This window comes from Mastomys coucha, unplaced genomic scaffold, assembly GCF_008632895.1.
Source record: "Mastomys coucha isolate ucsf_1 unplaced genomic scaffold, UCSF_Mcou_1 pScaffold18, whole genome shotgun sequence".
Lineage (NCBI taxonomy): Eukaryota > Metazoa > Chordata > Mammalia > Rodentia > Muridae > Mastomys > Mastomys coucha.
Window position 1 is genome coordinate 38,616,870 of NW_022196900.1, and position 11,690 is coordinate 38,628,559.

An 11,690-nucleotide genomic window follows, 5' to 3' on the forward strand; every position below is an offset into this window, starting at 1 on the left:
TCTGATTAAGATGACATGGAATCTTATAATGTCTTTAATTTGCACTTCCCTGGTAGCCAAGGATGTTGACTGTGTATTAAAGATTTTTGTCAGCCATTTTATATTTTTGTATTGAAAACTTTTGTTCATTTTTATAGCCCATTTTTCATTCAGTTGTTTGGTTGTGTGGTGTGTGTGTGTGTGTGTGTGTGTGTGTTTAGTTTTGTGAGTTCTGTGTATATTTTAGACAGAATCCTTTGGTTGTACTACATGAAAAGATTTCTTTCCATTCTCCAGGTTGCCTCACCATTCTAAATGTCAATTTTCCTTTGTAAAAAAGTTTTATAATGCCATATGGCATTATAAAGTAATGCCATTTTCAGTTGTTACTTTTTGTTCTATAACAGAGATTTTGGTAAGATGATACAATTCAGGAAATTTCTATAATATTAGGAAAATTGAAAAAAATCAGGAAAAAGAAAGAAATATAATTCTATTAAAACCCAGAACCTTCATATAAAAGAAAAAAAAGCCTCAACATTTTTCTATGAAGAAGAAAGATAAAAAGGAGGCCTGCTTTAAGGTATGGTATACTTCAACTACAGAAAACCATGAGTGAGAGAGAAAAAGAAAAAGAGGAGGGGAAGAAAAGAAGAATGGGAAATAAGGAAAAGGGGAGGAGAAAGATAAAGACAGGAGAGAGAGCAGATCTTAAGAATATCCAGAAGAAGGAAAAAGCCATGTGAATATGAAAAAGAAAATCTGGAATCTTTCTTAGTTTCACAATAAAGTTTCACATATGAAAGGACACAAATAGATGCATCCTATGGTTCCCTAGAGGAAAATTTGCTTGCAGGCTTTAAAAAAATTTAATATAGGACCTCAGGGAGGTCTTCCAACTTTGTAAGTTGTAAGACTTCATTCTGGTAAAGTAAAAGTAATTGAAAAGTAGGTTGTGGTAAACAGAAAGTATGAATAGTATAGGAAGGCAGAATTCATGATAATCACAAGGTACTTAGGCAAGGTACAAAAGAACTGAGAAAAGGGTTTGGGGGCAACCCTGAATGAAATGCATTCTAGGCAGGAGTATGGATTCCTGAGATGAAATTTGGCATGGCTTCTCAGAAACAAAACAAAAACAAAATCAAAATAAACAAAGGATGAGAAGCAGATGATGAGGTGGGTTGGTGGTGAGGTGGTGCAGTCAGCACTATGCCATTAGGTCTTATCAGGACTTGGAAAAGACCCTGGAGTTCAGTGTGAGTATATTACTCAGATTCAAAGCTGTTGATTTTGAGCTTCAAATTAGTATGATATAATACACTAATGGATGGAGAATTGAAGGTAGAGAATCAGACCTAGAAACAATCAGTCTAAATAGGGTTTCTAAAAATGTTTTTTAATAATATTGATTTTGTTTCTTTGTGATCCCTTTTTTATTCCCAAAATAAAATAAAATCCAATGATCTCTGATGTATCTTCTATACTTCTTTTGTGACATTTTATAGTATAGTTATAAATGTAGTCCTGTATTTCACAGGACATAGTAAAGGACCAAATATTAGGGATTATTCCCTGAGAACTTAGTTTCCATGTGCTAAGGATATTGTTTACAAGGAATTCTTGGAAACAATAAGGAGACTAATTTATTGATATGCCAGATAACCAACTCCCAAAATGTATAGGCAGAGTGATGCTCTCAGGCAATTATAGGACTTGGTAGGCAGAATAAAGAGAGTGTGGTGTTTGAATTCATGATGGGGCATCTCTTAAATACATACTTTCTCTCTCCCTTCCCTTCTCTGTCTCTCTGTCTCTGTCTCTCTGTCTGTCTCTCTGTCTGTCTGTCTCGGTCTCTGTCTCTGTCTCTCTCTCTCTCTCTCTCTCTCTCTCTCTCTCTCTCTCTCACACACACACACACACACACATACACACACACACACATATACACACACACCAGAATGTTTAAAAGATTTACAGACCATGTGGACAGATATATTTTGTGTCTCTGAAGTAGAGAAAAATAATAAATGAATCACTTTTACATGTTTCAATTTTTGATTTTCATGCCAATAATGCATCAAATAATGTACTTTACCTTGAATATTAGCACTTTAGCAAGGAAAGCTAAATGGATGGTCTAACTAAATATCTGTAAGTATCACTGGCCATTTGCTAATAATATCAATTGTTTACTTTTTTTTTTCTCTTTCTGTTTTCCACTTCTTGGTTGATGTATTTATTTTATTTTTTCCATTAGGAAAGCACAAAATATCTTTTAGTTAATGAGGCATGTATTTCTTAAGTAGAAAGAGTGCTTGTTTTAATGCAGCCACCACTATATTAAAGTTACCCCAGGACATATGTTAAAAATGGAAGCTAGTATCATAATGTGCTTCTGATCCTCTGGGAAACCTTTTTAATTCAACAAGCTATGAAGATCATCATAAATCCTTAGACAGTAATCCAGAAACTGCTAATCATTGCATTCTTTCACATTAAAAAATATATGCAGGGTCAGCATAAAACGGTTAATGACAAGCCAGAAGAAGATGGAAATCATGAGCCATGTGCACAGGGAATCTTTACATGCAGAGGATGCTTTTCAAGCTTGAGAATTGTCAAGAAGCTCCATTGCCATGTCTTCCAAATGATGCCCTGATTAGGAAAGGTCAGTGTGTCTTCTGGGAAGTTGACAGTCGTGATATAGTAACTATGCAAAGCTGCAAGTCTCTAGAGTAGTATTTGTGTCTAATCTATACGGTCACAGGAAATATAACTGCCAAGGATGCCATATTCATCATCTTGAGTGGTTTTATCAGCACTGCCTGATGTCTCACTCAAAAGAAAAATCACCAAAAATTTGCTTGGCCATTCAATCATGCATCCTTTGTGAAATGCGCTTGGGGAAAATTGCATGCCTTCCTATAAAGATAAAGATAAGATGCTGTCCTTTTCCTTCTTCTGTTGAAAAAGTGAGACAAAAAATACATAAAGAAATATTACCATGCAATTTATTAGTTAATAATTAGGAACAAAAGCAAAATATTGGGGAAATTTTAAAATAGGTCAAAATTGTATGTGTGTCTGTAAGTTAACAACATAGTGGAGCAAAACAGTGATAACTTATACACTCCAAAAATTCTTTAGAATACAACTCTAACATGAAAATCCGATTTCTTATACATTTGCTTTTCTACGACATGATACAACCAAAGGTCACTCTTTACTAACATACGTATCATAGAAAAGTATGTTATGTTCTTAATACATATTACTTATTTCCTTTTCTTGATTTTTGTCAATAACAGTTGTAAAAGCAGGGTTACTTTTCTGTGATGTAAGTTACATTCTGCAAGCATAGGAAAATGCCATTCAAGTAAGTCCAAAAATAAAATTTGAGTATACATTATTAGGAGCTAAACTCAAACACCCCATGCCAATTCTAGCCATTAACTACTGTCAATTCTTCAGTAAATACAGAAACTATTTAATAGATTTTGTAGAGTGAAATATGCAAGCAGAGTTTGAAGTAGAATCATGTGGGGTGCATTTTCTGTGTATGTAGCTTTAGCCTGAGGACAGTCCAGTGCTGACTTTAGGGCAGCTGAATCATTAAGAAATGTTGCAACCATTCTAGCTCATAGAATTATAAAGAAAGCCTTGAGGACCATATTTCCAAGATGGTTAAAGACATTCAAGATTGAAAAACCTAGGTTCTCTATGTTTACTTGGACCTAGTAGACAGGTAAGTTTTGAATAATGAAATATTTTACATGAGTGAAAATACATGAAAAAGAACTAATTTTACATTGTAGATAAGATACAGTTTTGTATTTTCTGTCTAATCAAGGTTACCATCTTGATTTTAAAAAAAAAAGATTGTACTTTTTATAAAATCCCTTTTGAAGCATTATATGAAAACCATTAGTTTTTATAATATAATGTTCAAAATGCTCAGAATAAAATTAATGTACAGTACCAGAGATATAATATACATTTTCAAGAGATTAACAGAGGCCAATACTGACATGACAGATGCGGTAGTTAACCAAATACCCTGGGTTCACCTCTGGTGAGCATAAAACATAAAGAGAAGTCTGTCCAAGAGAACATAGTCAATAAATATCCATTTTTCTATGTCAGGTAAGGACCCAATGGAAGTTATTTCCAAATAAAGGAATAAGTGTCATTTATGTCAGTGAACTAGGACACAGAGCTGGAGAGATATGCTCTTGAGGACATGAAGTCTCCAGAAGGAAACAAAGGAACAGATGACACATGGCAAAATAATGACACAGCAACTTATGAACACATGAAAGATTAAAAATATCATTGGGTCCTATGATCTTAGATGAAAAGTCTATGGCTTTATAATCCTAATTCTATGGAGGAGATGTGAACAGGAATAACTAATTTTGAAAGCATGCAGGACAAAACATTAAAATAATATTTGAAGAGAAATATGTCAGAGTGACTATAGATTTCTCAAATGAAACCCTCCAGGTCATAAAGAATCAGTCAAGCACTTTGAAGAGTAGAATAAAACAACAAAACAAAACAATAGAAATTCTGTTAGACAGGAATTCCATATCCCATGGCATTTCCTATCTTCCAAAACTAAAGGTAAGCTGGAGACATTTTATATAAATAATTAAGTACTCCTTCAAAGTGCTTTCAGGAAATTTGAGCAAACTTAATTTCTTTCTTCATCACCAAATGATATTCTTTACAGATATGAAAAATTGAACGTATTTAAACCACCAGTATGATTTCTCTGAGAATCAGAAGAGACCTTAATTCAGTTTTGATTTTGGTTTTTTTTTACAAAATGATCTGATGGAAACAACTTAAGGGAAAAGGGTCTATTTTAGCTTATGGTTCCCTTTGTAGCCCATTTTGGCCAGAAGTCAAGGCAGCAAGCTGGAATCTGCTGGACATATCACACAGCAAATCAGAAACAGAGAGCAATGAATTATGCTACTGTTCAATTTATTATCTACAGTTTACACACTGCTAGATCCCTTTACCAAGGAACAGTCCCTTCTGAAATTAAGCTATATTTTTCCTTATCAATTAACATAATCAAAGTGATCTACCAGAGGTCCATCTTCCAGATGGTTCTAGAACATAAGTTGACAGATACAGATAAAACAATTGAAATTTTTACTATAACATTTTGATAAGCATCCATAGCTCATTAGTGACATAGTTGACTTTACTTATACTAATTATAGCATCTAAGAAAGTCCTCAAGGCAATCATCATACTTAATGGTAGCATACTAAATATGCTTTTAGCTAAGTCATCCCTGTGATCAAATAACTCTCAGAAACTGACTAAGGGAGGATGGACCTATTTTGTTAAAGGTTTTAGAAACTTTCAGCTGACATGATAAAAGAACTCACCAAAGCAGCTCAGAACGTGGTGAAGGCAAACACAATAGTGGTTCACATGTTGGACCGCACTTTCCTTAGAAGTTTATTCAAACCTGACTCATCTCTATTATCCTAACAGGAAAATTCCTTTATCTATAGATGCAGAGGTTTGTCTTGATCACATCAAGTAGACAGACAATGTAAATCCACCCAAGGTCTTCCCTTGTCAACTTGATATTCAAATATGTCATTTTAAAGCCACAGCTTCATACCTTTGTTCCTATAAGTTTACGGTCATATCATAATAAAAATCATTATTACTATGTTTAAAAGGCCTCATAGCCAGATCTGGACAGATGGCTCTGTGTTTAAAGGTATTTATTGTCTGTTCACATGGTGTCTCACAACTGCATTTAAATCCAGTTCCAATGTATTCAAATCTTTCTTCTCATCTGTGCAGGCACCAGTCAAGTACATTTTGAACATAGAAATAAAGAACGAAAGAAAGGAAGGAAGAAAGAAAGGAAGAAAGGAAGAAAATCCCCATAGTCTTCAACATTTTCATAAGAATTTTAGAAGTTCAAAATCTATCTTTTCTGAAACTTAACATAATTTCTTAGCTGTGATCTTCTTCTGAAGCCTAAACAAGTTTCAGTGTACAATGGCACATAGCAAACATTTCCATTTCAAAGGGGAAGAATGAAGTTATAGAAGTAAGATATCAAACCAAAGAGAGGCTAAAGGCAAACAGGGAAAGGTGTCCCATAGCTGAATGTGTGGCACCTGGGACATGGATAAAAATATCTGGGTTCACCAACCAAAGAGTACACATGGTGGGATTCTTGGCTCCAGCAGCATATGTATAGCCAAGGATGGCCTAGTCAGTCATCAATGGGAGGACAGGCCCTTGGTCCTGTGAAGGTTCTATGCCCCAGTGTAGGGGAATGCCAGGGCCAGGAAGTCAGAGAGGGTGGGATGGTGAGCAGTGGGAGGGAGGAGAGAACAGGGTTTTTGTTGTTGTTGTTTTGTTTTGTTTTGTTTTGTTGTTTTTGTTCAGAGGGAAACTGAGAAAGGAAGTATCATTTGAAATGTAAATAAAGAAAATATCTAATAAAAAAAATCTGAGTTTGAAAGTTCATGAGTACAGCCAGCCTTTCAGCTCTATTGCTTTCCACACGTTACCTGTCTCTAGGCAACTCTGTATGAAACTTTCTCGGTTTTTATACCATGATCTTAGGATCTCCGTCATCCAGAAGTTTACATTTCAACTTTTTTTTTCATAGCTACACATTTAGTTTCTTGAGTCTGCTTACAAGGAATCTGACGTCCTCACATGTTGCTTAGCCTCAGTGACTCTCTGAATCTATGACACCAGATTCCAGTACTACCTCAGTTTCTCTTCTTTCATGCCTACAGTGTTAGTACTATCCAAGCCAAAAGATGTAGCTGACAGCTGAAGATGTAGTATGACTCATTTGAACCACGATTATATTGGCTCTTGTATGCATTCCTTGCCAACTCTGGGAGAACACTTCATAAGTGGATGTCTAATACATGAAATGTGTTCAATGATATTGCCATTTTGGGTTCATTTTCTCCTTTCAAATTAATTTGAATTTTCATTAGATGATATCTTTAGTGGGTAGTGTCTTTCCTCTCATGAAAGTAGGGCAGTGCAGGAGGTGTTTCTAATATGTCAATGTCCTTAAAAATCTTAGATAATTTCTTATTATAGCATTATCTGTAAATTTTCTTTTTCTTTTGTCTAGAGAGCAAGACATTTTCTTTTTTTTCTTTATTTTTCTTTCTTTTCTCTCTCTGTCTCTGTCTCTGTCTCTGTCTCTGTCTCTCTCTCTCTGTCTCTCTCTCTCTTTCTTTTTTATGTGTATGAGTACGCTGTAGCTGCTCAGATGGCCGTGTGTCATTTTGTGGTTGCTGGGAATTGAGCTCAGGACAGCCGGACTCACTCCGGCCCACTAGCTCTGGTCTGCTAACTCCAGAGTAATGCACTGTAGGTGTCTTCAGACGCACCAGAAGAGGGTGTCAGATCTCATTACGGGTAGTTGTGAGCCACCATGTGGTTGCTGGGATCCGAACTCAGGACCTTCAAAAGAGCAGTCGGTGCTCTTACCCGCTGAGCCATCTCACCAGCCCCAGAGCAAGATATTTTCATACCCTTTGTTACTTATTGGTTTCTTTCACTATAGACCTGGATAAAGCACTTAGCAATAACCATGACATAGCCTGAATGTTGTGTTGTCTTGAGATTAACTCTGCAACAGAAATTACTTCATTTATTTATTTTCAGTATAAAAAATCATTTATTTTAATCAACACACATGAAAACACACACACAGGCACACACGCAAATCCCAAGCTAGATTTTGGTACCTACTTGCAAAAGATACTTCCCAACTCGCAAACTTTATGTATCTCGGCTAATGTCTATAAATTTACAATAGTCATTTTCTTTCCACAGAGCTCTGCATGAAGCTTTACACTTTCACTATCAATAACAATTCATGGGTTTATCCACCATAACAAAAGAAAAATTATGATCAATTTGAAAAGAGAAAAACAATCAGCTTTTTTTCCTTTCCACGAATCATGTGTCCTTTCCCTTGCATTTTATCTTGCCTCATCCCTAATATTTACCATTCATTTGTCCCTTTTCTTAATATTGTACAATATCCACACTTATAGCTGTTCATATTTAAACATGTATATGTTGTAGTCTAGAATATGCATATGAGTAAGAATATGTATTTTGTTTTCTTTGTGAAACTGGATGACCTCACTTCATTTTATACATTATAATTCCATCCATTTCTACAGAAAATTTTGTTTTTTTTTTTTAGCTAAATAATATTCCATTTGTGTGGTATACCACATTTTAACTGTCCATTATTTTTAAGGGGCATCTAGATTGTTTCCATTTCATTGTTGTCATAAATAGAGTAGCAATCAATATGGACGTGCAAAGATATTTAGCTTTATGGTAGGATATGAAAATTTCTGAGTATATATCCTTGTGTTGGATAGTTTTGCCTCAATTTGACATAAGCTAAAGACATTTAAGAGGAAAGACATCAATTAAAAAATACCTTCATACGATTGGGAGGTAGGCAAGCCTATAGGACATTTTCTTTTTCTTTTTTCTTTTTTATTAGATGTTTTCTTATTTACAACATCTCCTTTCCCAGGTTCCTCTCAAGAAAAAGAAAAAGAAAAATAAAGAAAAATAAATTAAAATAAGAAAAAAAATAAAATAAAAAACTCCAAAACTAAAACAATCCTCTGTTCCCTCCCCCTTCCCCCTGCTCACCATCCCACCCCCTCCTGCTTACTGGCCCTGGCATTCCCCTACACTGAGGAATAGAACCTTTATAGGGCCAAGATCCTCTCCTCCCATTGATGACTGGCTTGGCTATCCTCTGCTATACGCATGCTGCTGGAGCCATGAGTCCCTCCATGTGTACTCTTTGGTTGGAGTTTTAGTCACTGGGAGCTCTGAGGGTACTAGTTAGTTCATATTGTTGTTCCTCTTGAGGGGCTGCAAACCCTTCAGCTCCTTGGGTCCTTTCTCTAGATCTTTCATTGGGGACCCTGTACTCAGTCCAATGGATGGCTGTGAGCCTCTACTTCTGTATTAGTCGAGCATGGGCAGAGTCTTTCAGGAGATAGCTATCTCAGGCTTCTGTTATCCAGCACTTCTTGGCATCCACAATAATGTCTAGGTTTGATGATTGAATATGGTAGAGTATTGAGTATTCCAAGTGGAGCAGTCTCAGAATTGTCCTTCCTTTAGTCTCTGCTCCCTAGTTTGCCTCTACAACTCCTTCCATGGGTATTTTGTTCCCCCTTTTAAGAAGAAACTAAGTATCCTCACTTTGGTCTTCTTTAGTGATTGCTGGAAGAAGCTCATTGTGGGTGGTCCAATCCCTTGGGTACTAGATTTTATGAGAAAACAGGCTGAACAAACCATGGAGAACAATCTAGTAAGCATCACCCCTTCGTGGCCCCTGCATTAGCTCCTGTGTCCAGGTTCCTGTCCTATTTGAATTCCCATCCCAACTTTCTTTAATGATGAATGGTGATATGGAAGTACAAGCCTAATAAATACTTTCCTCTTGCTTTTGATCATGGCGTTTCATCACAGTACTAGAAATCTCATCTCCTATAGTCCTGTTCTCCATTTCTTTTTAATTAACCCTCATTTAAGTTCTCAAGAAAGAAGAAAAATGCACTACAATCTTTGCTAGATTATATTTCAAAAGCCCTCAGGCCCAGTCCTGGATACAGTTCCTGATACAGTTCCTGGTTTTATCTAAAAGCATACACATTAGGCATCTATTCTCTGTAGATCTCTACATATTCTGTTTTTCCAGAGTACAAAAGTCACTATTCACTTAGATCAGATTATATCATTCTCAGGTTCGTCTAATTCAAATTTCACAAGTTTTTCCCCAAAACCAGTTCTTAATGAGTAAGAACCAAATGGTCAAGTTTAGTATAGTGAATATCCTCAATCTTGGTATTGATTATCTGTATTATTATTTTTCTCTTTTTTTGTGAGAAAATCCATGACAGAGGAAAGTGAAGGAAGAGAGTTTTATCTTGGCTTTCAGGTAAAAGGGACACTATCCATTGTGGTTTGAAAGGCATCATAGCAGGGATGTGAAGCAGCCCATCACACTACATCTACAGTATACAGTATATAGGAAGGAGAGAGTGATTAATATTGGTGCTGAGTTGACTTTAAATAGAGTCTAGGATGCTGTGATGCTGTGGTTTGTTTACAGAGTGGTATAAGGTCATTGAGGAGAGAAGACAGATGAAAAGATAAATGATTCAATGACAGCATGGGCTTTATTCAGAAAAAAATCTGTGTGGTGTCTCTAGTCTAAGAACCAGCTCTGATTCAGATGACTGGCTCTGATTTGTACAATGACGATCCCTGTGTAGTGTATTTCTGAACATAGCATATTATAGGGTGGGGAAAGTAGAGGGAAAGAAGGCCCAAATGACATCCTTCTTTTAGCTAAAAGTTACTGTTGCTAAGGGGAGCTAGGGAAATATGCTGTAAGATGTGTTATAAAATGTACAACAACCAATCAACATCTTTCGTGGCTAGCTATTCCAAAGAGTCAATGGGTCATGGAAGGCAAGAATCTAAAAGAAAATGCCTGTTTAACTAAAATGGATAAGTTTTACAAAATTCTGTGACCATGGCTAATAGGTATGTCTTTTCTGCTCAGTTAACCCAATCTACAAAATCGTCCACAGACATGTCAAAATATTTGTCTTCCGTCTTATACTGTAAATCTTATCAAAGTGACAATTGACATAAATCATCACAGCAGGCCTATTAGGAAAAGATCACTAGGTCTTTATACAAGTATTTATGTGAAATAATTGGAAACTAAAATAAACAATTGCACCTACAATGTTGTCAAACATTTCTGAATTGATTATGGTCTATATGAAGGCTTCTTAGTGAAAATTACAAAACACCCCTGAGATGTTTTAAAGAAAGAATCTCCTGATGATGAATAGGATGTGTCAATGCAGTTGTCTTATTCATTTGTTCTCTAATTAATAACCTGATTTCAGCAAGCTTCAATTAAAATACTCACATACTTATCTTAGAAGTTGACAAGCTGATTCCAATATCATTTTTAAAATATTTTACTGCAATCAGTAGAAAAAATAATTCCATAGAGGTAATGACTTTAGACAAAAAACTATGAGCCATCAGAGATTTCTGAGAAAAGGAGAAATAGTCTTTCAGAGGGAAGACCACACCAATGGGTTATCAAATACTAAATAAATTATACTTGAAAACATAAATATATAAGTAACATTGGGCAGACTGAGTAAGTTGAATATATATATATACATCTAAAATGTATATGTATATAAATATATATACATTGTCTTTGGGTTCTCTAGAGTCACATCATTTATTGATTATGTCTCTATAGTGAGGTAATTTATTGTGGTGACTTATAGTCTGCAGTCCAACTAACACAACAGTGGGTAACAGGGTATGGGAAGTTCAAGAATCTAGTAGTTGCTCAGTCCCACAAGGCTAGTTGTTCAAGATGGTCTTCTTTAGAAGTAGGAACTAACAAATGTGCTGTCAAATAAGTGCAAGCATTTGAAGAAGAGTGAATATTCCTTCTTCCAAAGACTTTATGTAGGCCTCCAGTACAAGGTGTGGACCACCATGCCTAGATCTGGGACTTCCCTTATTCCAGGCTGACCTTGAACTCAGAGATCTCCTTGCTTCAGTCTCCTGGGATTAAAGGTGTGTACTACCTTGCCTAGCCT